Source organism: Canis aureus, chromosome 16 (genome assembly GCF_053574225.1).
Source record: "Canis aureus isolate CA01 chromosome 16, VMU_Caureus_v.1.0, whole genome shotgun sequence".
In the NCBI taxonomy this organism is placed as follows: Eukaryota; Metazoa; Chordata; class Mammalia; order Carnivora; family Canidae; genus Canis; species Canis aureus.
This window is the reverse complement of record NC_135626.1, coordinates 2534-30403: the sequence shown is the minus strand read 5'-3', so window position 1 is coordinate 30403 and position 27870 is coordinate 2534. Positions and strand designations below refer to the sequence as shown.

At 45.4% G+C, this 27870-nt stretch overlaps 2 long non-coding RNA genes across 2 annotated transcripts; one reads left to right on the top strand and one right to left on the bottom strand.

Moving 5' to 3' along the window:
* Window positions 1-704: 704 nt before the first annotated feature.
* LOC144285446 (uncharacterized) lies at window positions 705-16976 on the top strand. The gene is made up of 4 exons (XR_013353698.1): window positions 705-1268; window positions 2391-2505; window positions 9596-13608; window positions 15508-16976. It is a non-coding gene; the product is annotated as an uncharacterized LOC144285446 (long non-coding RNA).
* LOC144285447 (uncharacterized) lies at window positions 2360-3063 on the bottom strand. The gene is made up of 2 exons (XR_013353699.1): window positions 2916-3063; window positions 2360-2479 (listed from the first exon to the last, which is right to left on the bottom strand). It is a non-coding gene; the product is annotated as an uncharacterized LOC144285447 (long non-coding RNA).
* Window positions 16977-27870: the final 10894 nt, after the last annotated feature.

Genomic DNA, 27870 nt, shown 5'->3' with positions numbered 1-27870 from the left:
GGCGCAATAGAAATGTGATCTACTTACCACGAGAACCAAAAGTCCATGAATGCAGCTTTCCAGTAGCCTCTCAAAAAGGGAGTTAGATTCCAGGTCAACAGTAGTTGTGGGGGTGAGATGGAACTGCCATCAACTTAACTTTATGATACAAAGATTTCTTGAACTCAGCTTTCAACTGGCCTCTCCTATAAAGGCACTTAGAACCTATCTCAACAATAGTTAAGCAAGACAGTAAAAATGCATTGAATATCTCTCTGGGAAATAACTCTTGCTAGAATGCAGCTTTCAGCTAGCCTGTTACATAAGGGGGTTAGAACCTATATCAACAGTAAGTGTGAAGGAGCACTAGAAATGGGCTGTCCTTAACTCTGAGAAACAAGCATTTCATGTATGCACAGGCCTGCAGAGCGTCCCCTGGAAGCAGCTAGGGAAGAAAGAGCAGCATTAGACTCACCAGCCGGAGACCTTGAGCAAATCACTGAGGCTCCCAGAGCCTCCCTCTGTTCTGACCACTTTGTAGGTGATCCCGAGGATCACCAAGAGAGGCTGTTTTGTAAATTGTAACGTGGGAGACCCCTGTGACCTGAGAGAGGTGCTTGCTTGCGAAAAGGACCAGTTTATCTTAGTGTCCAGCCTCTGTTATCTTTCCATTTCACATTGACCATCGCTCTAGACATCTGGATCATTTAATGCAACAGATCATCCCTGGACCCCTAGTGATGTGCTTGGTGGTGCTTGGTATTGGGATGGGGAACCCAAAAGAAGGAAAAGGTAGGGCCCGCCCACAATCCTCTGGCCCTTGAGCCAGGGGCTGGAGAAGATAGAATGCCCAAGAGAAGGCAGCTTTCAGAAGAAAGTTTTCTGTTCACTTTTGTTCTTAACAGTCACATGGAAAAGACACATTCGTGATGAATTTTCACAAAGTGGACGTGCCTTGCAAGCACTACCCGGCCTAAGAAGCAACATGACCAACCTCCCAGGAACTCCTTTGGGCCCCTTCCGAGTCTCAGCCACTCCCATCCTGAGTTCTAGCACCACAGATTGGTTTTGACTGTTTCTGATTTTTAAATAAATGAACTCATCCAGGGCTTCTTCCTTTCTACATTACGTACATGACACTCATGCTGTTGTTAGCTGCTGCAGCTGGCTCATTCTCATTGTCATGTATGGCGTCCCACTCTAGGACAGGACTGATCTGCTCCGATGATGGGCTTTGGGGTTGTTTCCAGTTTTTGCTGTGTTACAAATGTTCCAGTCCGTGTCTCTTGGTGAGCTTACAGACATTTTTCTTTTGCGTCCAGATCTAGAGCATGGTGACTGGGTTGCAAGCACACCTTTTGTTCAGCTTTCCTAGATTTAAGCACGTTGTTGGGACTTCCAGACCCTAACACCATGGCCAACCAGCTCGTGTCCCCAGAGGAAGGGGTATGAAATTTTGTTAAGAACAGCTATAAGATTAGGCATCCCTTGGCGGGGCCCCTGGACTTTGATCCCTCTCCTAAGTCTGGGGTTTCCAGACTGTCCACCCAGGAGGCATGTGGAACCCCTCCGGAGGGCTGAGATGGGGTGGGGGTGGGGGGTTGCTTTGAGCTGCACTTCCCTGCTTCAGCCAAGGCACTCTGTGTGCTCTGTTTTGCTTAGTGGGGTTCTGAGAAGGACTTCCTGTGGTTTTTTTCTCATTAAGAGTTTTAGCTGTTCGACATTTGAAAATCCACTGCTCTAAGGTCCTTTCCAGCTGGACAATTCTATCTTTAGGAGCAGGAGGTGGGTGTGGGAAGGGTTAAGCATTATTCAGCCAAAGAGCAGGGTTGGGCCTCGGTGACCTTTTAAAGTTCTTATAGCTCGGGGTTTCCATGCGGGAGATCTCGTATCTCGTAACATTCTATAAAAGTAGCGTTCAAACAAAACAACTTCTGAAGTTCAAAAGATGTGGAGGGGAGGCTTCACCTTAAGGAATATCTAGATAGCATTTTGACAAGGGTCTTGAGGACTCTCTCCCCTTCTCCCACCCACCCTGCATTTTTTTTTTTTTTAATAGACTCCTCCATTGGCTGTTCCTTCTAGTAGTCACTTGGGGATGTCTGGGCTCAGAACAGTTCCCATTTTTGCCAAGGAGTGGGTGACGTGTGCAGCCAGTGTGTCCCTCTCAAGGGTGGTGGCCTCCCCTCCCCCAACACCAGGCCTAGTTTGGGCCTGTAGTTTCGTTTGGTTAGGGAGGCCTGGCTGCTTGTGGGCCCAAAGAGAAACATCTCTGCCTTGGCATGTAGCTCTGAGTCAACAGGCCTTGATAAACAGCCCATTTCCCAGGGCCAGCGAGGAACAAAGCCCCTGGCTGCTGTGGGATCTCTCTGCCCCCCTCTTCCTGAAACAGCTGTTTATTCTTTTGACAGGAGTTGGAGGGCAGCACCTTCCCTTCCTCCAGCCCAGCCTCCTTCTGTAGAGCGGAGCTCAATAGAACTGTGTTGTTTTGCCTTTTACTCTGCGGGGAGAGAAGCAGATGATGAGGTATGTGAAATGTTGGAATGATTTACTTGGGCTTGGTCGGGGTCACTGGGGGAGCTGTGTGGGAGCAGGAGCAGGCTCCGGCATGGACCCACTTGGGGGAGGAAGCAGGCTCTCCCCTTAACCTCTTGCTGGTGCCCCCAGTAGTTCTGGAGGGAGACAAAGTCCTGCTCTCCCTGCTCTAGAAGCAGGAGCTGGTGGGGTGTTGGCTCAGGGACTTCACTGTAAGTTCTGCTTTATTTTGCTCCTGTTCTTGGCAGAACCTCATGGGGGCCATGGCTGGCTGTCAGGGGCTGCGGCTGGGGTTTTCTCTCTAGGATTCCAAGTGACAGCGCAGAGGCAGGAGGGAGCGGGGCTGGCCTCGCGGGTGGACCTAGAGAGCCCTCCCAGGGCAGTGCAGACACTTCATTTACCGTATGTCTCTTGGGAAAACGCTGGCATGGTGATTCCTGGGCCAGGCGGCAAGGAAGAGCTGGCTGGATCCAGGCTTCAGATTTCCTGAAGGGGATTCAGGAAGAGGCACCATAAGAGGTACTGCAGAGGACAGGTTGTTCCGTCTGTGATGGCTGGAGCAACAGTTAGTCGTGTGTTTAGTCTGAGACCTGACTGGTTTCCTCTGCCTGTTGTTTACTCTGACCCTCATAATGGAAAACATCCCTGGAAAGAGCCTTCTATGCACTTTTTCCCCACACAGATTGTCCCACGCTTCTTCCAGTAGGGAGCGTTTCCCTGTAACGCCCTTCATTTCAGTGGAGGATTTTGGATAAAGTGCCCATCCTTTGGATAATGGCTCCCCACTTTGGCTTCAGCTTAAACCGAGTCTGTCACCAGGGTGAGTTAGCATACCCTCTCCACAATGGTTGTGGAGGTGAAATGACCGTGCAACCTCCTGAATGCAGAGGAACCTGCCATCCTTGAGTGAAACTTTCAGCTAGCCCCTTCCAGGTGGGAGGTAGGCACTGGCACCATTTTAGGCCAGAGTTCCAATGGAACTCACTGACCTGAACTTTGGGCCCAAGCGTCCTGTGACGGCAGCTTTCCACTGGCCTCTCCAGGAAGGGCTTGAGAAGCAGCTCCTCAGGAAGTTTGGAGGGGCCCTGCAAGGCACTATCCACCTCCCAAGGACCTAGGCCTTCCTGGAATGTCTCTCTGACAAGCTTCTCACATCAGGGAGTTTAAAGCATCTGTCTCAGCAGTGGTGGCAGTGCAAAGGGCAAGCAGTCTACTTATATATGAAGAACAAGATTTCCCTGAGGGAAGATCTCCATTAGGCCTCTGACATAGGTGAGGTAGACCCTACATCCACAGCAGCTGTTGGAGGCGCAATGGAAATGACTTGGCATTAATTGTGAGACTCACTCATTCCTGGCCAGCTAGTGTCTCTATCAAGGGAGTTCAAATCTATATCTATGACAGGTTTAGAGGTGTGGTAAATATGGGCTGGCGGGCCTCTGTGACACCACAGATCCTTGAATGCAGGTTTCCACTAGCCTCTTGAGAAAGAAGGTAGAGACCCCTTCTCCAAGGGTTGCTTACGGGCAGTGGAAAGCTGGTCTACTTCACTTTGAAAACCAAGCCTTCCCAGATGTCTTTCAACAAGCACTCATTCCTGAAGGACATTAGAAGCTAATGCCACACGTTGTTGCGTTGGCACAGTGGAAAGGCCAGGTATTTAATATTTAATGCTGTGAAAGAATCTTCTGGCCTGCAGCTTGCAAGTAGCCTACCACCAGAGTGTGTTAGAATCTCTCTCAAAGGCTGGTGTGGAGGTGCAATGACAAGGCGATACAGTGTACTCTGTGACACAGGTGTTCTATGACAGAAATTTCAGCTAGCTTCTGCCTTGTGGGGGGTAGGCCATTGCTCAAAAATCAGCAGGAGGCCCAATGGATGTCACTGTTCAGAACCATGGGCACAAGCTTCCCTCGAGGACAGTTTTCCAGTGGTCAATTAAGGGCTTTAAAACCCAGCTGACAGTATGTTTGGGGGAGACTTAAAATGTGCTACAAAGCTTGTTGGTGACAAGCCATCCTAGAATGAAACTTCCCACTAGCTTTCCACATCAGGGAGTTGAAACCCAATGTCCATAGCCGGGTTGGAGGGGCAAGAGAAAGCAGTTTTTAGCTCTGATGACAAACCTTTCCCTAAGGGAAGCTCTGCACAAGGCCTCTCACATAGGCGATTTAGACCTTATGAAGATTTCACAGCAGCTGTGGAGGTGCAATGAAATGAGCTGGACTTAATTCTGAGACACAGGCCTTCCTCACCAGATACCCTCTCCATCCAGGAGTTTAGGTCTATCTCCCCAGTAGGTTTGGAGATGCGATTAAAATGGACTGGAATACCTCTAGAATGCCATAGATCCTTTTATCTCTTCATATTTTTTTTGAAGTATGATTTGCCAACATGTAGTGCAACACCCAGTGCTCATCCCGTCAAGTGCCCCCCCACAGTGCCCATCACCCAGTCACCCCATCCCCCCTGCTCACCTCCCCTTCCATTACCCCTTGTTCATTTCCCAGAGTTAGGAATCTCTCATGTTCTGTCACCCTCTCTGATATTTCCCCTAATTTTCTCTCCTTTACCCTTTAATACCTTTCACTATTTTTTATATTCCTTTTTTTTAAATAATAAATTTATTTTTTTATTGGTGTTCAATTTGTCAACATACAGAATAACACCCAGTGCTCATCCCGTCAAGTGCCCCCCTCAGTGCCCGTCACCCATTCACCCCCACCCCCCGCCCTCCTCCCCTTCCACCACCCCTGGTTCGTTTCCCAGAGTTAGGAGTCTCTCATGTTCTGTCTCCCTTTCTGATATTTCCTACCCATTTCTCTCCCTTCCCTTCTATTCCCTTTCACTATTATTTATATTCCCCAAATGAATGAGACCATATAATGTCTGTCCTTCTCCGATTGACTTATTTCACGCAGCATAATACCCTCCAGTCCCATCCACATTGAAGCAAATGGTGGGTATTTGCCTTTTCTAATGGCTGAGGAATATTCCATTGTATACATAGACCACGTCTTCTTTATCCTTTCATCTTTTGATGGGCACCGAGGCTCCTTCCACAGTTTGGCTATTGTGGACATTGCTGCTATAAACATTAGGGTGCAGGTGTTCCAGCATTTCACTGCATCTGTAAATCCCCAGTAGTGCAATTGCTGGGTCATAGGGTAGATCTATTTTTAACTCTTTGAGGAACCTCCACACAGCTTTCCAGAGTGGCTGCACCAGTTCAATTCCCACCAACAGTGCAAGAGGGTTCCCCTTTCTCCACATCCTCTCCAACACTCGTTGTTTCTTGTCTTGTTAATTTGCCCCATTCTCACTGGTGTGAGGTGGTATCTCATTGTGGTTTTGATTTGTATTTCCCTGATGGCAAGTGATGCAGAGCATTTTCTCATGTGCTTGTTGGCCATGTGTATATCTTCTGTGGTGAAATTTCTGTTCATGTCTTTTGCCCATTTCAGGATTGGATTGTCTCTTTGCTGTTGAGTTTCATAGGTTCTTTATAGATCTTGGATACTAGCCCTCTATCTGATATGTCATTTGCAACTATCTTCTCCCATTCCGTAGGTTGTCTTTTAGTTGTGTGGACTGTTTCTTTTGCTGTGCAGAAGCTTTTTGTCTTGATTTAAGTCCCAATTGTTCATTTTTGCTTTGTCTCCCTTGCCTTCTAGATGTATCTTGCAAGAAGCTGCTGTGGCCAAGTTCAAAAAGGCTGTTTCCTGTGTTTTCCTCCAGGATTTTGATGGATCCTTGTCTCACATTTAGATCTTTCATCCATTTTGAGTTTATCTTTGAGTGTATTGTGTAAGAGAATGGTCTAGTTTCATTCTTCTGCACATGGCTGTCCAATTTTCCCAGCACCATTTATTGAAGAGACTGTCCTTTTTCCAGTGGATAGTCTTTCCTGCTTTGTCAACTGTTAGTTGACCATAGAGTTGAGGGCCCATTTCTGGGTTCTCTATTCTGTTCCATTGATCTATGTGTCTGTTTTTGTGCCAGTAGCACACTATATTGATGATCACAGCTTTGTAGTACAACTTGAAGTCTGGCATTGTGATGCCCCAGCTCTGGTTTTCTTTTTCAATATTCCTCTGGCTATTCAGGGTCTTTTCTGATTCCACACAAATCTTAAGATGATTTGTTCCAACTCTCTGAAGAAAGTCCATGGTATTTTGATAGGGATTGCATTGGTTGTGTACATTGCCCTGGGTAGCATTGACATTTTCACAATATTAATTCTTCCAATCCATGAGCATGAAATATTTTCCCATCTCTTTTTGTCCTCCTCAATTTCTTTCAGAAGTGTTCTGTAGTTTTTAGGGTATAGATCCTTTACCTCTTCGGTTAGGTATCTTGTGCTTTTTGGTGCAATTGTAAATGGGATTGACTCCTTAATATCTTTAAATTTGGGACTTTGCTTAAACTTTAAGTTGAATTTGACCATAATCATATTCATTCTTTTTGTATGTATATCTCCATCAGGTCTATAATGTACCAGGTAGTATTATATTATATTCTGTCTTGAGTTTGAAAATCTCTTTCAGTTAAATTTGTTATTGTGGCTTTTTTTTCCCTCTTGAAGATGAAAGCAGAGGAATCTGCCATTTGCTACTGTTCAGTTTCTCAAGATTGCTTGGTAATCTAGAATTCTTTTGACTTTCTACATAGCGTCTTCAAAGATTGACAGTAGCAGTCTCTCCCCTCCCGCCTTCTTTAAAACTGTCTCCTTCCCTGTGCTGGGTATATAGACAATAAATGTGTGATAACAGACAGTTATAAAATAATTATGTTATATATCAGGATTATGTGTTTTTGAGCAACATAGCTACTCCTATCATGTAATGATAAGTGAAATTTATGCTAGAAATAGACTGCTTAGTGGCAGATTTGAAACCATTTCTCTTTTTAAAAAATCTGGCAAATTCTATCAAAGGATAGAATTTTTAGTTAAAATAAAGTACCAAAAATAGGTTCATAGAGCAAAAAAAAAAAAAAAAAAGTCTCATTGTTAGTCTGTAGTAATGCCACTCATTTCTGGGCATTGATTTTGTATCCTGCCACACTCCCGAATTGGTGTATGAGTTCTCGCAATCTTGGGGTGGAGTCTTTCGGGTTTTCTATGCCCAGCATCATGTCATCGGCAAAGAGGGAGAGTTTGACTTCTTCTTTGCCAATTTGAATGCCTTTTATTTCTTTTTGTTGCCTGATTGCTGAGGCTAGGACTTCCAGTACTATGTTGAATAGCAGTGGTGAGAGTGGACATCCCTGTCTTGTTCCTGATCTTAGGGGAAAGGCTCCCAGTGTTTCCTCATTGAGAATAATATTTGCTGTGGGCTTTTCGTCGATGGCTTTTAAGATGCTGAGGAGTGTTCCCTCTATCCCTACACTCTGAAGAGTTTTGATCGGGAATGGATGCTGTATTTTGTCAAGTGCTTTCTCTGCATCTATTGATAGGATCATATGGTAAAGGAAAATTTTATGTATTTATTCGTGAGAGGCATAAACCTAGGCACAGGGAGAAACAGGCTACTTGCAAGGGAGCCCAGTGTGGGACCTGATCCATGGACCTGATGATGATGCTCTAAGCTGAAGGCAGACGTCCAACCATTGAGCCACTCAGGAGTTCCTAGTCCAACCCTCTTACTCACCTTTGTCATCCACAGTCCTGCGTGTTCATCATTCCCACACACAACCTCATGCTCTACTTCTATCTCTAGACACATCCTATGATACCCGTCTAGGGAATAGGTAAGATGGGACCAATTTTTATTTGATCACTCTTGTGTTAAGGACTCTCTTTGTATGCTGTAGTGGTGATGGTGAGAGAAAGGGTCTCTCTCTGCAAACGGTGCCAGGTCATGGAAGATGGTGCAGGAAGGACAGGTTTCAATTTACGGACATTTCTATATCCAATCAGGAACTGCTCCCAGTGTCCGGTGTCCTGAGTCTTTGGGGGTGAGGGCTGCAGGACACCTTGGATGACATTTCCAAGTTCACCCTTGCCTAGGGTAGTGGCTGGAACCAGAACCGGAACTGGAACTGGTACTGGTGCAGCCTGGGTGGTTTGGAAGGCAGTAGCGGCATCTGAGGCTGCGGGGTGGAGGGGTGGCGGCAGTGGCGGTGGGTGGGTGGTGTACCCCCTAGCAGTACAGATGTCCCTGTCCCAGGGAGGAGGAGGAAAACATCCCCAAGGCCCTTCTTTGGCTGTTGGAGTGCGTGCGTGTGTACAGGAAATGATGTTGACCCAGGTGGATCCAGATAAGACTGCATCCCATCTGCCCTGAGATCCCATATTCGTCACATCTGGACTCACTGGAGTGCTGTTTTTCTGGCCCTGCCTGCCTTCCTATCTCTGCATCCAACTTGCAACCCTAAGTAGTGAGGTTGGGAACTTTAGCTCTCTGGTTCTTGCTGTATCTCAAACATAGAAATGTGTTTGCCATACAATGGCACTTTCAAATAAAGCATCTGTGAAATGAATACTGAGGAAGGAAATTCTCAGCCTTGAACATTTCTGGGCCCTGCTCCCTTGGCTTTCACACCGACCCAGGTCCAAATGGCTCAGAAAAACCTCAGCATGCGGGCTCTATTTCTGTCCCTCTGAACACATGTTGCCTGTATGCTTCCTTTAAAAATAAGGAAACAGGGATGCCTGGGTGGCTCAGTGTTGAGCATCTGCCTTGGGCTCAGGTAGTGATCCCAGTGTCCTGGGGCCTACTCCTCCATGGGGCTCCCCGTGGGGATCCTGCTTCTCCCTCTGCCTCTGTCACTGCCTGTCTCTGTGTGTTTCTCATGAATAAAGAAAATCTTAAAAAAAAAAAAAAGAAAATCTTTTAAAAATGAATGAATGATTGATTAATTAAAATGAATGAATGAATGAATAAATATATAAATAAGCAAGCAAGGAAGGAAGCAAACAAATAAACAAATAAAATTGATCAAGGAGTGCCTGGCTGCTGGCTGGCTCTGTTGGGGGCTGTGGGACTCTTGATCTCCAGGTTGTGAGGTCGAGCCCTACCTTGGGTGTAGAGATTGCATAAATATAAAATCTTAAAAAATTTTTTTTTTCAATCAACAGGTCATTAAAAAGGAACCTGGCAAACCTGAGGATGAGAAAACAAAAGAAAACCTTCCTGGTGCCCATAAGGTTCAAGTCCTATGCCTTGCACATACCAAAAACAGAAAATAAACTGTCCACTTTCTACAATGTCCTTCATCATGAGGACACCCCAGCTCTTTATGGAGAATGCACATGCACACACACACGCACATCCACACGCATGCAGAAAACCAGACTGAACCGACCCAGACCCTATAAAACCCTGCACTAAAGGTTGAGAGCATGACCCCCTGCCACCCACAGGAAACTCTAGCAGCCTACTTGTATGATGCTTAGGGGGCCTATACTTGCAAGTGCTCGCTTACCTGGGACACGTGGAAGGATAACCTGATGGCCCGAATGGGGTTCTTTGGACATGCCTGAATGCTGTCTATGATTAGAGAAAGCCGACAATGAGAACATCCAAGGGACCAGAACCTAAGAAGCCCTCTGGTTCCATCAGGAAAGCGCCAACTTTTGGGGAGGAACCAATTCTCAGCTCCGTTGAGGAGATACTCTGGTATTTGGTTGGTTTGTTGCTACAGCTTTTGGTATCTTTGCATGAAACCAGCCCTGTTCTGATTGGAAATGGAAAACAACGGATGGATGGGATCCATATGGGGTCACGCTACCTGGCAACTGGAGTTGTTTTCATTAAAGGGGGAGATTGGAACATTGGGTCTTTCATGACCTCTCCACAAGTAGGAGTGAGACAAAGGCTAGAGTTCATTGGCATCTTGTTTGTGTCCATGTATCCATATGTGTTCTATGTGGGAGAAGTTTCCTCTGCCTCCAGATGCCATTGCAAACAACAGTTTGTAAAGGAACTGTAGCTCATAAGTTGAAAGGCAGGCATGGGTAAAAATTAGGCACCATACAGCTCAGAAAGATAAAGATGAGCCCCAGTGTTTTACAAGTTCCCATGATCTGGGATGAAATTCCTTACATTTGGGATGCCTGGGTGGCTCAACAGTTAAGCCTTTGCCTTTAGTTCAGGTGTGATCCCGGGATCCAGGATCGAGCCCCACATTGGGCTCCTTGTGTGAAGCCTGCTTCTCCCTCTGCCTGTGTCTCTTCCTCTCTCTCTCTCTTTCTGTGTCTCTCATGAATAAATAAATCTTTTAAAAAATGCCAAAAACTAAATCTGCCTCAGGCCTTGCTGGCAGCTCCCCAGCCTCTCCTCCTCCCCTCTTCCTCCCCCTCCCCCTGTTTCTGCACCACTCCTGTGGCTGGAGTGGTCAGGTCAACTCTGCCACCCCAGGTGCCTCCAGCGCCATTGCCCCCTCCACCTTCCCACCCCCATCAAGGAGCAAAAATCACTCCAAGCTGTTGGGCCACCTCCTTCTGAGGTTCACATTGGAGTACCTCCCAAATCAGCAAGCAGGAAGAGGCTGGGGCTCTCCTGGACTTAAACTGCCCACGGGAAGCCTGACAGTGGGAGTGGGGAACAAATCAATTGACTTTTTAGTGGACAAAGGGGCAACATATGGCTTTCAAGCCAATTCAAAGTTGTTGGTTTATTTTAAAAAGATGTATCTTTGGATGTATCAACATCACACATTATACAGATAATCAGCTTTGTCTCCCCTCCCCCTCCCCCAGTCCCCTCGAGTTGTAAAATTGCTTGATTTTTCACTTCTGTCTGCCTTACAAGCCCTTGGGGTGAGCAGTGGGATGTGGGCACTCCTGTTAGTTTGTGAGCCTAGAATGGTGGTGATCGAAATAGACTCCTCTGTCACCTTTATACAAAGAAATCATGTTTGCTGTATTGTTATACAACAGGCACAAAAAAGAAAATGAGAACGACTTATGCCCTTGTTCCACCTGGACTGACCCTGACGCTGGAGGGTCCAGGCCGAGGGAGGGCCCTACTCAACTTTGCTGTTACCTTATTGGATTAGTTAAATTGTACCTGTTGTGATTTGTCCACAGAAACTACTTAAAATGGCCGATTTTGTCTGTCTCATATACTTTTCATTGTTAAGACCAAATAGGTAAAATAAAAGAAAAAAGGTTAATAGGTAAACATTTACAATAGCTTCCAAAGTCTTTGGTGACCTGAAATTTGAAGTTGTGCTAGGTTAATTGATAAATTGGGTTGAATTCATCAGATTCCCCTATCTTTTCAACATAAGATAAAATACTAAAGCATGAGTCACCCAAGGTGGTTTTTTGTTTTGTTTCATTGTGTTTTCCTTCCTCTCTCCTTTTTCTTCCCTCCCCACTTTTTTCTTTTTGTCTTATTCAGGAAAACTGCAGATACTTGGGTGTGTTAATAAACATGTTTCATGCTTTCTTAAAAATTGTATTATAAACACATACACACACACGCAGTGTTTCTAAAAACTGTGACATGTATTCATACATTTATTTGTCAATCTAAAGAATTCTGGTACAATAGACAGTGCGCCATTGGATCCTAATGACTTTTTACCAGAAACTGAGGTTTCTAGAGGTTAAAAGTCTGCCACATGGGGGACGCCTGGGTGGCTCAACGGTTGTGCATCTGCCTTAGGCTCAGGGCCCAAACACGGGGGCTGGGATCAAGTCCCACATCTGGCTTCTTGCGGAGAGTCTGCTTCTGCCTATGTCTCTGCCTCTCTCTCTTTGTCTCTCATGAATAAACAAAATCATTCTTTAAAAGAATGTCTGTCTCTTCCTCCCTTCCTCTCCCCCTTCCCCTCTTCATACAAGTGCTATCTCTCTAAAAAAGTAAATACAATTAAAAAAAAAAAGTCTGCCACATGGAATCGAGGCTGTTGGAAAACGATAAGGAAAACAACTCCATATGTGAGAAGGTAGGAGATGTGTAGAAGAGGTACAAGGCATGAGAATACATATTTTGTTGAGGGAAAATAAAATACTTTTATCCTGAAGTGAGCGTCGCTATTTTTTTTAAATTTTTATTTTTAAAAAGATTGTATTTACTTATTCATGAGAGACACAAAGAGAAGGCAGAGATATAGGCAGAGGGAAAAGCAGGCTCCCTGCAGGGAGCTTGATGTGGGACTGGATCCCAGAACTCTGGGATCACACCCTGAGCCAAAGACAGAGGCCCATCCGCTGAGCCACCGAGGCATCCCTATTTTTTTTTTTTTTCGTTTTTAAAGATCTTATTTACTTATTCATGAGAGACACAGAGAGAAGCTAAGAGAGAGAGGCAGACATAGGAGAAGCAGGTTCCATGCAAGGAGCCCCATATGGGACTCGATCCCAGGAATCCAGGATCACACCATGAGCTGAAGGCAGACACTCCACCACTGAGCCACCCAGGTGTCCCTGAAGGAGACTTTTTGAAAAGGAATTGTATGCATGGTCAGGACTGACTGAGATTGGAAGAAGTGAGTTTTATAGGTACACTTGTACAACATTGAGATTTGGCTCTTCTCTCTGTTAAAACGACAAGGTTTTCTTGCATTGTTAGTCTACTCTTGATAAGAGATCGTGAACAAAGAAGAAAATACTTTTTTTTTCTTTACGTGCCTGGAACAACAAGGTTTTTTTTTTTTAATTTAAAAAAAAAGTATATTTGTCTGAAAAGGAAACGACCATGGTTTAAAATATATTTGAAGCCATTTTGTGTTCAACTTTGGAAACCTTAAACTGACATATGAAATAGGAACTGAGTGGAGGCTGCATGACTGCGTCTGTCGAGTCAAATGTGCAGAGCACGCCCAGGCCAGGCCCCAGGACACCCACACCCTGATGTTGCTGACTGCAGCCCCGTGCGCTTTCTGCCCTCCGCCTGCCGGAGCAGTGGCCGTAGTTTGGCGCATGAAGCGAAATGACCAACTTCCTAACTCTCTTTGTGACGCCGTTGTGACCCTTAGCAGGGGTCTGCTGCCTCAGGAGCGCAGGACTCACGTCCCAGGTGATGAGAAGAAAGCACGGCCGCCAGCTCCGAAGCTGCAGGCAACACGGAGCCGCTGGGGGGGCCGCTGACCGCAGCGTGCGGGACACCGGGGGCCGCGTGCGTGGCGGACTCAGTGCGGGTGCGTCCGGTGTATGTCGCAGAAACAGCCTAGGGTTAGGGTTAGGGTTAGGGTTAGGGTTAGGGTTAGGGTTAGGCCCTGCATCCTGGGGCTGGGGGGCGACCGCAGACAGAACTCCCTGCGCAGCGGCCCCCACCGTCCCGCGGCCCCGGTGCTGCAAGGTGCTCAGAGCAGGTGGCAGGTGCGGGCCTGGGTGTGGAGGATGAGGCTCCGGGCTGGAACACGGTGAGTCCCCCCGCCGGCACGTCCACCGCCTTCCTGCTCCTGGGAGTTATTAGGGACTCATGGATTTTGACAGACCACACGTGTCTGAGTCAACTAGTCATTTTTTCTTGCTGACGCCCTGGCCGTCCCCACATTGCTCAGTGGGATCCCTGTGAAGCTCACTTCATCATCCTTCGTCCTAATTTGGGATTTGTCATGACAGACATTCTTTGGGAACAAATCTGAAGACTTTGCATTTATTTCAGTCGGACCTGATCTGTTGCCTGAGGCCGGTGAGGCAGTGTCATAGGCCTGGGACGGGCGCAGGCCCAGCCCCCACATCTGCCAGCCCGCGGCACCTGCAAACGTGGCAAACGGCTTGCCGGCAGCCCCACGCGTGGAGAAGACACACGTCCACGCGCCCAGACCCGTCCGTGGCACCATTTGCCCTCAGCCTCGCCGAGCATGAGATGTCCCCGTGGGCTGGAGGGTCACCTCCTGGCCCTCAGGAGGAGCTGCCGGGAGGGGGTCTGGGCGACTCAAAGCCTGTGGTCATGCCAGAGTCACCCTCGTGTCCCCTGAGAGCTATGGGTTAGGTGTGTGGCCCACTGTGGGACTGGCCCGCAGTGGGGCTGCTTGTGTGCAACAAGGTTTTTATATTCCTTTTTATCCAGTCTTTACCTAAGTAAGAGAGTGAAAACTTCTCAATATTAAAGAGGCTACATTTCAATCAGACATCAAAAAGAAATAAAAGGCATTCAAATTAGCAAAGAAGTCAAACTCTCCCTCTTTACAGATAACATGATACTGTACATAAAAAACACAAAAGACTCCACCCTGGGGAGCCTGGGTGGCTCAGTGGTTTAGTGCCGCCTTCAATCCAGGGCCTGATCCTGGAGACCCTGGATCGAGTTCCACGTCAGGCTCCCTGAATGGAGCCTGCTTCTCCCTCTGGTGTGTCTCTGCCTCTCTCTCTGTCTCTCATGAATAAATAAATAAAATCTAAAAAAACAAAACAAAACAAAATGATTCCACCCCAAGATTGCTAGAACTCATACAGCAATTCAGCAGTATGAGTATCCTGTATTCGGCAGGATACAAAATCAATGCCCAGAAATCAGCGGCATTTCTATACACTAACAGTGAGACTGAAGAAATAGATTTTAAGGGTTCAATCCCATTTACAATTGCACCCAAAGGCACAAGATACCTAGGAATAAACCTAACCAAGAAGTAAAGGATCTATACCCTATAAACTACAGAACACTTCTGAAAGGAATTGAGGAAGACACAAAGAGATGGAAAAATATTCATGCTCATGGATTGAAAGAATGTTGTGAAAATGTCTATGCTACCCAGGGCAATGTACACATTTAATGCAATCCCTATCAAAGTAACATGGGCTTTCTTCAGAGAGTTGGAACAAATCATCTTAAGATTTGTGTGGAACCAGAAAAGACCCTGAATAGCCAGGGGAATTTTTAAAAATTTTTTAAATTGGAGTTCAATTTGCCAACATATAGCATAACACCCAGTGCTCATCCTGCCAAGTGCCCCCCTCAGTGCCCATCACCCAGTTATCCCAACCCCAGCCCACTTCCCCTTCCACTACCCCTTGTTCATTTCCCAGAGTTAGGTGTCTCTCATGTTTTATCACCCTCACTGATATTTTCACTCATTTTCTCTCCTTTCTAGCCAGGGGAATATTGAAAAAGAAAACCAGAGCTGGGGCATCACAATGCCAGACTTCAAGTTGTACTACAAAGCTGTGATCATCAATATAGTGTGCTACTGGCACAAAAACAGACACATAGATCAATGGAACAGAATAGAGAACCCAGAAATGGGCCCTCAACTCTATGGTCAACTAACAGTTGACAAAGCAGGAAAGACTATCCACTGGAAAAAGGACAGTCTCTTCAATAAATGGTGCTGGGAAAATTGGACAGCCATGTGCAGAAGAATGAAACTAGACCATTCTCTTACACCATACACTCAAAGATAAACTCAAAATGGATGAAAGATCTAAATGTGAGACAAGGATCCATCAAAATCCTAGAGGAAAACACAGGAAACAGCCTTTTTGAACTTGGCCACAGCAGCTTCTTGCAAGATACATCTATGAAGGCAAGGGAGACAAAGCAAAAATGAACAATTGGGACTTAAATCAAGACAAAAAGCTTCTGCACAGCAAAAGAAACAGTCCACACAACTAAAAGACAACCTACGGAATGGGAGAAGATAGTTGCAAATGACATATCAGATAGAGGGCTAGTATCCAAGATCTATAAAGAACTTATGAAACTCAACAGCAAAGAGACAATCCAATCCTGAAATGGGCAAAAGACATGAACAGAAATTTCACCACAGAAGACATACACATGGCCAACAAGCACATGAGAAAATGCTCCGGGTCACTTGCCATCAGGGAAATACAAATCAAAACCACAATGAGATACCACCTCACACCAGTGAGAATGGGGCAAATTAACAAGACAAGAAACAACGAGTGTTGGAGAGGATGTGGAGAAAGGGGAACCCTCTTGCACTGTTGGTGGGAATTGAACTGGTGCAGCCACTCTGGGAAGCTGTGTGGAGGTTCCTCAAAGAGTTAAAAATAGATCTATCCTATGACCCAGCAGTCGCACTACTGGGGATTTACCCCAAAGATACAGATGCAGTGAAAAGCAGAGACACCTGCACCCCGATGTTTCTAGCAGCAATGTCCCCAATAGCCAAACTGTGGAAGGAACCTCGGTGCCCATCGAAAGATGAATGGATAAAGATGACGTGGTCTATATATACAATGGAATATTACTCAGCCATTAGAAATGACAAATACCCACCATTTACTTCGACGTGGATGGAACTGGAGGGTATTATGCTGAGTGAAGTAAGTCAATCAGAGAAGGACAAACATTATATGTTCTCATTCATTTGGGGAATATAAATAATAGTGAAAGGGAATATAAGGGAAAGGTGAAGAAATGTGTGGGAAATATCAGAAAGGGAGACAGAACATAAAGACTCCTAACTCTGGGAAACGAACTAGGGGTGGTGGAAGGGGACATGGGCGAGGGGATGGGGTGACTGGGTGATGGGCATTGAGGGTGAGGCACTTGATGGGATGAGCACTGGGTGTTATGCTATATGTTGGGAAATCGAACTCCAATAAAAAAATAAAAATAAATAAAGGAGCTAAATTTTGGTGATAACTCTATAACCTCCTGTAGAATCTCCTAGGGCCACCTTGGTGAAACAGATGCTGAAGTTTTCAATTTTGTAATGATCTGTGATCCTTTGTAGGCATGTGCCTTGAAACCTTCTGAGATGTTGGTTGGTTGGTTGGTTGGTTGGTTGGTTGGTTGGTTGGTTTGGCTGGCTGGCTGGCCAGCTGGCTGGCTGTTTGCTTGTTCCTTCATTCATTCATTGATTGTCAACAGATTCCCAGAAAGTAAAACCCTAAATAGCATCTCTTGACTAATTAATGTAGTTTACCTGCTATGTTAAATCACATGAGAAGCATTGTCAAACAAATAATGATAAGCCCTCTTAGATTATATTAATTGTGTGAATGCTGTCACTGTTCCAAAACTTAAATGTAATTCCTAAAGTTGTAACATGTCCTGGTACAGTGTCATCACTTGACATTTGAATTGTTAAATGCTGGGTGTTACAAAAAATAATCAAATTTTAAAGTATTTTCTATTCCCAACGTAGGGCTCGAACTCAACCTTGAGGACAAGAGTTGAGCTCTCTACTGACTAAGCAGGGCAGATGCCCCTGGAATCTCATCCTTAAGACACATGCATAGACTCAGATAGAATCAGACAGCTCAAAGAAACTCAGATAGACTTTCTGGAGCCAATAAAGCCCCTTGGAAAATGTTGGCCTGATACCTTCCTTACAGCTCCCCACAGCTTTACCAGGTGAGTCAAGAATGCCACCTCCTGGCAGATGAAAGCAAGAGTCAGATGCTTAACCAGACGGAGCCTCCCAGGTGCCCCTAAAAGGTACTTTGAAATGCTGAAGTTCTTCCTTCTTGCCTTGCCTTTATAGGGATGACATCAGTGACCATGTCTGTCTACCTGGAGAGGAAGAAAATATTCCTGCTGAACCCTGGTTTTCCACACTGTGGACAACAGGACCCCCTCCAACCTGACCCAGGAACTCCCTTACTCTGAGCCAAGGACAGGGGGTCTTGTTTTGTTTTTAGGTTGTGGTTAAATATAGACATCACCTACAATGGAGCATTTTAGCCTTTTCTAAGCCTAGAGTTCAGCAGTAATAGGTACGTCTGCATCCTCCTCACCACGTTATCTTTCCATTCCATTTTTTAAATTTAAATTTTTAAAAATTTTACTTCTTTATTCATGAGAGACACACACACACAGAGGCAGAGACACAGGCAGAGGGAAAGGCAGGCTTCCCGCAGGGAACTCGATGTGGGACTCTATCCCAGGACCCAGGGGTAACGCCCAGAGCCGAAGACAGACACTCAACCACTGAGCCACCCAGGCACCCTATACATACTTAATTTTTAAAAAGTTCATTCATTTTTTATTATCTTTAGACCTAACATAGGGCTCAAACTCATGACCCTGACTGAGATCAAGAGTTGAGTACTCTTCTGAGTCAGCCAGGTGTTCCTTCCATTTCACTTTTTCAAGAACCCTGGGATCATGGGTCAGAGTTATCATTTGTCTGGTGAGTCCCCCAACCCTACCCCTCCATGTGGAGGTGCCATGTGTCAGGCTGGTTCATGTTTTTCCATCTTCTTTCCTCCTTTTAGTAGATGGAAGGTGGCTTGTGAAACAGCCAGTGATTATGGCAAATGAGACTGAGGATTTCCCTTAGGAAGTGGGTGAAAGAGGAAGGACAGGTCTATGGAGAACCAGTAAACTGTTGGTTCCTTTAGAGGAAAGAATGTGCTTGCTGGGCCCTCACCCAGGGTGAATGAGTCAGAAATGTCCCCTGCCAGGCCTCCCTTAGTCCTTCGCCCTTATCTCTCCATGCCTATGTTTGGCCTCTGAACCCTAAGACACCACTGTCATGTGTTTAAGTCCCCGTCAGACTCAGCAGGTCACACCATGCCATGCCCTCCCAGATACACCCCCACTACTGGAAGGCATTATAGTGAGACGTCATTCTCCACATCCATGATTCCCAAAGGGTTTATTGGGGTTTCCTGGGTTAGGAAACCAGGAGGGGACTCTTTGGCCCCGAGATAAGGTGAGTTCTTCAGATATCCTCTTTCTCCTTCCCTTTCCCCTTCCCTTTCCTATTTCTCTCTCTCTCCCCTCCCCTCCCCTTCCCCTTTCTTTTCCCTTTCTCTCCCTCCTCCCCTCACCTGCCCCGCAGCTTGGAAGCTGCAGCCTGAGGTTTGGGGGAGTTGAAGAAGGCCATTCAATGGAGAGAAGTCCCAGGCTCTGACTTTAACAGGCAGCCTTGTGTATTTGAATGAAATGATTGAATGAGGCCCATTGGAATGGATCACCTGCCGCTCCCCCATCCCCCCACCAACCCTGAGTCCTCCAGTGGATTTGGAAATGGAAGGTCAGATGTGTGTGTGTGTGTGTGTGTGTGTGTGTGTGTGTGTGTGTGTGTTTATATGTAGACACAAACTGAGGGCAGTGGGGGCAGGCTCATGCTGGCTCCTGCAACTCAACTCAATTCATTCTGAGAATGTTCTGTTGTTGCCAGTTGCTGCGATGAACAAAACTAAATTTCTCCCATTGCCTATTTCTTAAAAAGCCTGATTCTCCTGTTTTCTTAGTGAATGGACTGACCCACACCCTCCCATCCCGCCAGACCTCTTGTGCAAATACTTCCACTTGAAGAGTTCTTCCACCTCGTCCAAAAAACAAGCAACTACCCACACCTACCCCATTGCCACAGATATGCAACCAACAAAACAAAAATCCAGCTGGCCTCCTTTTGTCTCAATGTACTGTAGAGAGTCACTCTCTTAGACATGCCTTAGGCTCAACGACTTGATGCTGTCTCCCTTTCTCTGGCACAATTCCAACCCCCATTAAGCCCATATTATAATTGCATGACCACACTGCTCACGTGAGCTGGAGACAATATGCTAAAGTGACCAGATGGTAGTACCGTTAATTTGAAATGACTTACACGCCAAGGCATCCATAAACTTGGTCCCCAGAAATATTTGACATTCACGTGCCTCTGATGACATCATTGCTCTGGAAACTCCAGCATCTATAGCTGCTCTTTTTTTTTTCTCTTTTTCTTTTTTAATTTTTATTTATTTATGATAGTCACAGAGAGAGAGAGAGAGAGAGAGAGGCAGAGACATAGGCAGAGGGAGAAGCAGGCTCCATGCACCGGGAGCCCGATGTGGGATTCGATCTCGGGTCTTCAGGATCGCGCCCTGGGCCAAAGGCAGGCGCCAAACCGCTGCGCCACCCAGGGATCCCTATAGCTGCTCTTGTCCCTGTTCTTCTAACCTTTCCTTGCCCTCTTTTTGCCTGATATTTTTCCTGATTGGTCACAGAGAGATTAGATCCCATCCCACAAGAGCTGAATCTGAATCTTCTGCTCACCGCCATGACAGAAAAGAATATGCACAGGTCTGCACTCATCTTATCCTTCTCCTCCATGGCAGAGGAAAATGTGGCCCACCCTCCCCACTCCTCTCAAAAGACAAATCTGAGATGAGACTTGGATATAAAGGAAATGAGTATACTTTTCTGAACTATAGACACTTTTAAAAAGTAGCCATGGCAGCAAAGAAACACACACAAAACACACACACCCAGCATGTTGAAGGAAGGTGTGCTGACTCCCCTCCTTTTCCTCCCAAGAAGCACACCGCCTCCCATGCCCCTGGAAGGTGCCTTGGAGGGGAGTGCCAGGAGGGGAGAGAATGACATTCTTATTTTCAAGGACAGGAGGTTGAGCATGAGAATGAGAATTCTGGACAAACAGATCTTGTTATTAAAAAAAATCTTTATGTTCTTTTAGCCTCCTCACATAGTTGAGTTACTGTTCCATAATCTCTTCTCCTTATTAAACCCAATAGACAAGCATTTGGGGTTTACCACTCCTTGGGGTCTTTGCTCAGGAGGCCTCTGTCACATGAAGCTTGTCAGTGACAAACTCGTCTGCTCCTTTTCCCCATTCATCGGTCTGATGTCAAGGTTAACCTCGGGATTGGGCCCCAGATACTGAGAGGGTGGAGGTCAAGGTGGTGCCCCGGGACACCTTCCTTTTCATTGTCTTTGGATTAGACCTCCTCCATGGCCTTCATCTTCGCTCCCTTCAGGGTGCTGCCCGCTCACAGCTGCCATCTCAAGAAATGCCCTGGATAGGAGTGATGCCTTTGAGAGCTGCACATGTTCCTACTGGAGGATCCAGCAATCCCACTCCTGGGGATCAGTCCCAGGTGACCCAGAAGAGGTGAAAGCAGAGGGCCATGGCATCTCTAAATCCTCTGTCTTTGGGCTGGCTCCACAGGGAGGTGGCTGTGCCCCATTACCTTCAGGAGCCACAGCACCCAGGAAGGAAGGCGGTTCCAGCAGTAGAGGGCCCTGAGTCCCAGGGTGACCAAGCAGACAAAGCCAGGTATCCTGCATTCCCCCCTGGGACAGGAGGAAGCGGGGAGGGCACAGGACAGCCAGAACTCTCTTGCCACTGGGCGCCCCCAAGCTGTGCAGATCAGTGCACCTGCACCAGCTCAGGAGCATCTAGGCCAGTGAGGACTGGGAGACTGCTGTTAGTTATTCAGGAGGTGCTGACTCCAGAGCTGAAAATCTGGTGAGTGCCATTGTTTTTCCTCCTTGTTTCACCTTGTGCCTGGGAGAGGCGGGGCCACCAGGGAACACAGGCCTCATGGCGTAAACAGCTCCCATTGAGCCCAGCACCTGGCGGGGGGTGGGGCAGCTCCACCCAGGCACACACACACCTGAGAATCAGCACAGTGGACCCCTCCCCCAGAAGACCAGCTGGAAGAACAGAGAAAAAGCAAAGTTTTGACCAAGCAGCACTGAAAAGCTCCAGGACAAAGGGGAAATCGAGGGAACATAGTATATAGAAATAGAGGGTCCCATCTTTAAATTTTTTTTCTTTCCTTTTTTTCCTTTTTCCATTACAACTCTTCTTCATCAGACTAAACATTTCTAATATTCTTTCCCTTTTCCTACCTTAACTACAATATTTTACCACCTCCTCATTTTTAAGTTTCTTCCTTTTTGACTTTCATATTTTTACTATTACATGTCTTAGATATATTTTTCACTTCTGGATTCCTTTCAACATATGCAATTTAATTTTGGGAGGTATCTGAGATACAGGTTTTTATTTTGTGTTTTTTTGTCTCATCTGCCTCATTTTGTTCTACAATATCAGAAGTTAATACCAGCATGCACTCAGAACCAAGTGGAATACCATGCCGGTTCATTCTGCAAGATTATATTCTCTCTTCCTTCCTATTCTGCCACCCTATTTTATCTCATTTATGTTTTGGTGGTCAATGTTGGGGACTTCTACAAGTATTTCTTGTTTATATAAATTTGGGATTGAGCATCTTCTAACATACAGAGCTTAATACACTCAGAACCAAGAGGATTACCCTCTAGCACCCCTCAGGTAGACTACATTCTCCCTACACTACAAAATTGTCACCACCACTAACTCCCAGTCCCCCCCTTTTTTGTTCTCCTTTTTTTCCCTTTTTACTTTTGTCCCCCCCCCCCTTTTTCTTTTTCTTTTTTTTTTCTTCCTTGAGATTCTTGGCCTTTATTTTGTACTACTTTGTTTTAAAATTTTGTTTTTCACTTTAGTGGTCCTTTTGTTTTATTTTGTTCTGATCTTTGTTTTCAATTTCTGGTCTCTGACCTCAGCAGAGACATCTAGGATGAAATTTACTTAGATCATGGTTGGCAATCTTGACTCAACCCACTCATACGGCCACTCTAAACTGAGAAAAATGACTAGAAGGAAAACCTCACTACAAAGAAAGAATCAGAAACAGTACTCTCTGCCACAGAGTTACAGAATTTGGATTACAATTCAATGTCAGAAACCCAATTCAGAAGCACAATTATAAAGTGGCTCTGGAAAAAAGCATAAAGAAATCAAGAGACTTCACGACTGCAGAATTTAGATCTAATCAGGCCGAAATTAAAAATAAATTAAATGAGATGCAATCCTAACTGGAGGTCCTAACGATGAGGGTTAATAAGGTAGAAGAATGAGTGACATAGAAGACAAGTTGATGGCAAGGAAGGAAGCTGAGGAAAAAAGAGAAAATTATTAAAAGACCATAAGGAAAGGTTAAGGGAAATGATAGCCTCAGAAGGAAGAATCTACTAATAATTGGGGTTCCAGAAAACACAGAGAGGGACAGAGGGATAGAAAGCATATTTGAACAAATCATAGCTGAGAACTTCCCTGATTTGGGGAAGGCAACAGGCATTCAGATCCAGGAGGGAGAGGTCCTCCCAAAAAATCAATAAAAACCATTCAACACCTCGACATTTAATAGTGAAACTTGCAATTCCAAAGATAAAGAGAAAAATCCTTCAAGCAGAGAGACAAGAGATACTTAATACTTAAATGGGGAGAAATATGTTAACAACAGGTCTCTCCACAGAGACCTGGCAGACCAGAAATTGTTGGCATGATATAATCAAGGTACTAAATGAGAAGAACATGCAGCCAAGCATACTTTATCCAGCAAGGCTGTATATTCAGAATAGAAGGAGAGATAAAGAGCTTCCAAGATAGGCAGAAACTGAAAGAATATGTGACCACCAAACCAGTTCTGCAAGAAATATTAAGGGGGGACTCTGTAAAAGAAAGAGAAACCCAAGAAATCATCCATAAAAACAGGAACTGAATAGATGTGACAATGACACTAAATTCATATCTTTCAATAGTAACTCTGAACGTCAATGGGTTAAATGATCCCATCAAAAGACGCACGGCTTTGGATTGGATAAAAAAGCAAGACCCATGTATATGCTGTCTACAAGAGACTGATTTCACACCTAAGGACACCTACAGCCTAAAATGAAAGGTTGGAGAACCATTTACCATTCAAATGATCCTCAAAAAAAAGGTGGGGTAACAATCCTAATTTCATAAATTATAGTTTATTCTGAAGACTGTAGTAAGAGATGAAGAGGGACACTATATCACACTTAAAGGATCTATCCAACACGAGGACCTAAAAATCATGAATATTTATGCCCCTAATGTGGGAGCTGCCAAGTATATCAATCAATTAATAACCAAAGTAAAGACATACTTAGATAACAGTACACTAATAGAAGGAGACTTCAACACAGCACTTTCTGCAAATGACAGAGTACAACAACAGCAAAGAACCAATACTTTAAACGATACACTGGACCAGATGGATTTCACAGATATATACAGAATTTTGCATCTGAATGCAACTGAATACACGTTCTTCTCAAGTGCACATGGAACTTTCTCCAGAATAGGCCACATACTGAGTCACAAATCAGGTCTCAATCGATACCAAAAGATTGGGATTGTCCCCTGCATATTTTCAGAACACAATGCTTTGAAACTAGAACTCAGTCACAAGAAGAAATTTGAAAGACTCAAACACGTGGAGGTTAAAGAGCATCCTACGAAAAGATGAATGGAACAGGAAATTAGAGAAGAATTAAAAAGATTCATGGAAACTAATGAAAATGAAGATACAGCCATTCAAAATCTTTGGGATACAGCAAAAGCAGTCCTGAGGAGAAAATACATCTCAATACAAGCCTCCCTCAAAAAATTGGAAAAAGCACCAGTACATAAGCTAACCTTGCACCTAAAGGAACTGGAAAAAGAACAGCAAGTAAAACCTACACCAAGCAGAAGAGAGTAAATAAGGATTCAAACAGAACTCAATGAAATAGAGACCAGAAGAACTGTGGAACAGATCAACAAAACCAGTAGAAGCTCCTTTGAAAGAACTAATAAGATAGATAAACCACTAAGCAGCCTTATTAAAAAGACAAAAGACTAAAATTAATATAATCATGAATGAAAGAGGAGACATCACAACCAATACCAAGGAAATACAAACGATTTTAAAAATGTACTCTAATTTCAAGTCCATTGTGGTCTGAGAATATGCAGGGGACGATCCCAATCTTTTGGTATCGGTTCAGACCTGATTTGTGACCCATGTGGTCTATTCTGGAGAAAGTTCCATGTGCACTTGAGAAGAATGTGTATTCAGTTGCGTTTGGATGTAAAGTTCTGTAGATATCTGTGAAATCCATCTGGTCCAGTGTATCATTTAAAGCTCTCGTTTCTTTGGAGATGCTGTGCTTAGAAGACCTATCGAGTATAGAAAGAGCTAGATTGAAGTCACCAAGTGTAAGTGTATTATTATCTAAGTATGTCTTAACTTTGGTTATTAATTGATATATTTGGCAGCTCCCACATTCGGGGCATATATATTGATGATTGTTAAGTCCTCTTGTTGGATAGATCCTTTAAGTATGATATAATGTCCCTCTTCATCTCTCACTACAGTCTTCGGGGTAAATTTTAGTTTATCTGATATAAGGATGGCTACCCCTGCTTTCTTTTGAGGACCATTCGAATGGTAAATGATTCTCCAACCTTTTATTTTCAGGCTGTAGGTGTCCTTCTGTCTAAAATGAGTCTCTTATAGACAGAAAATAGATGGGTCCTGCTTTTTTATCCAGTCTGAGACCCTGCGCCTTTTGATGGGGTCATTAAGCCCGTTCATGTTCAGAGTTACTATTGAAAGATATGAGTTTAGTGTCATCATGACACTATTCAGTCCCTGTTTTTGTGGACTGTTCCACTGAACTTCTTCTTAAAGGGGAATTTTGAGAGTCCCCCTTAAAATTTCTTGCAGAGCTGGTTTGGAGGTCACATATTCTTTCAGTTCCTGCCTGTCTGAAGCTCTTCATCTCTCCTTCCATTCTGAATGAGAGCCTTGCTGGATAAAGTATTCTTGGCTGCATGTTCTTCTCATTGAGGACCCTGGATATATCCTGCCAGCCCTTTCTGGCCTGCCAGGTCTCTGTGGAGAGGTCTGCTGTTACCCTAATAGTCCTCCCCATAAAAGTCAGGGATTTCTTGTCTCTTGCTGCTTTAAGGATCTTCTCTTTATCTTTGGAATTTGCAAGCGTAACTATTAAATGTCGAGGTGTTGTACGGTTTTTATTGATTTTAGGGGGGGGATCTCTCTATTTCCTGGATCTGAATGCCTGTTTCCCTTCCCAGATTAGGAAAGTTTTCAGCTACGATTTGTTCAAATACATATTCTGGACCTCTGTCGCTTTTGGCACCCTCGGGAACCCCAATTAAACGTAGATTTTTCTTCCTCAGGCTGTCACTTATTTCCCTTAACCTGTCCTCATGATCTTTTAGTTGTCTCTTTTTTCCTCAGTTTCCCTCTTTGCCATCAACTTGTCTTCTATGTCACTTACTCGTTCTTCCACCTCGTTAACCCTCGTCGTTAGGACCTCTAGTTTGGATTGTGTCTCATTCAATTGATTTTTAATTTCTGCCTGATTAGATCTAAATCCTGCAGTCATGAAGTCTCTTGAGTCCTTTATGCTTTTTTCTAGAGCCACCAGTAGCTTTATAATAGTGCTTCTGAATTGGCTTTCTGACATTGAATTGTAATCCGAATTTTGTAACTCTGTGGGAGAGAGGACTGTTTCTGATTCTTTCTTTTGAGGTGAGGTTTTCCTTCTAGTCATTTGGCTCAGTGCAGAGTGGCAAAAACAAGTTGTATTGAGAAAAGGAGAAAAAGAGAGAAGAGAAAGAAGGAAAGAAAACAAAAAAAAAAGAAAAAAGGAAGAAAAAGAGAAAAAAAGAAAAAAGAGAAGAAAAGAAAAAAAGAAGAAAAAAGGGACAGGAAGCAAACAGAAATCAAAAAAAAAAAAAAAAAAAAAAACAAGGGGGAGTACCCTCTGATTCTGTATACTGTAAGTCCCTCACTTCCCCTAGAACTTTCCAGTGCTGCTTGGTCAATAATTTGTTTTTCCCCTGTCCTTCCAGCTGGTCTTCTGGGGGAGGGGCCTGCTGTACTGATTCTCAGGTGTTAGCACTTGGGGGAGCTGCTCAGCCCCCTGCCTGGTGCAGGGCTCAGTAAAAGATGTTTAAGCTGTTTATCCGGTGAGGCCCCAGGAGGAACAACAACAGTGGCGGCAGCCAGGTCTCTAGCCCTGGATTCAGTTCCCTCTGTAACTACTAGAGCTCTCAGCCTGCAGGGGCCTGGATGCTCCGGGGGCGGCGCCGCTGAGCTGCTCAGCTTGGGGCAGGAGCGTCCTTGCTGTACTGTGCCCTCCCGGCCTCTGCCTGTCCCAGGGGGAGCGCCGGATCCAGGGCTGTGTCCCTGGTGCCCTGGGCTCCTGTGCCTGCGCTGTTGGATTCGCACCCCTGGCCGAATCCCCTCCTGCGCGGGCCTCTGCGGGAGCCGCCTCCGAGCTGCTCCGGGTCCCGCCGTGCGCGCTGCAGCCCTTAGGGAGCTCGGCGCACTCTCCCAGGGCGCAGGTGTCTGTTAGTGTCCCCGGGAGCCCGAGGGCATCCCCGCCCTCCTGGGTCCTGCTCCAGCTCCCTGCGAGCCCCTTTCCGCCCGGGAAGGTCGGTGCAGCTCCTGCCTCTCCGGGACGGGGCTCTCCTGTCCTGGGGACACTCGCCCCGGCCTCAACCCGGCTCCTCGCGGGGCCCCTCCCCCTTGGAGGCCTTTTGTTTCTTTAGCTCTTTTTCCCCATCTTCCGACCTTGATAGAAGCACGAACTCTTCTCACTGTAGCATTCCAGCCGGTCTCTCTGAATCTCAGGCTGAATTCATAGATTTTCACGACGTTTGAAGGTTATCTAGATAATTTGGCGGGGACAGGTGACTTGGGGACCCTACTCTTCCGCCATCTTGCCCCTCCCTATACAACCCTCATAAGTTCTTTATAGATCTTGGAAACTAGCCCTTTATCTGATACGTCATCTGCAACTATCTTCTCCCATTCTGTAGGTTTTCTTTTAGTTTTGTTGACTGTTCCTTTTGCTCTGCAAAAGCTTCTTATCT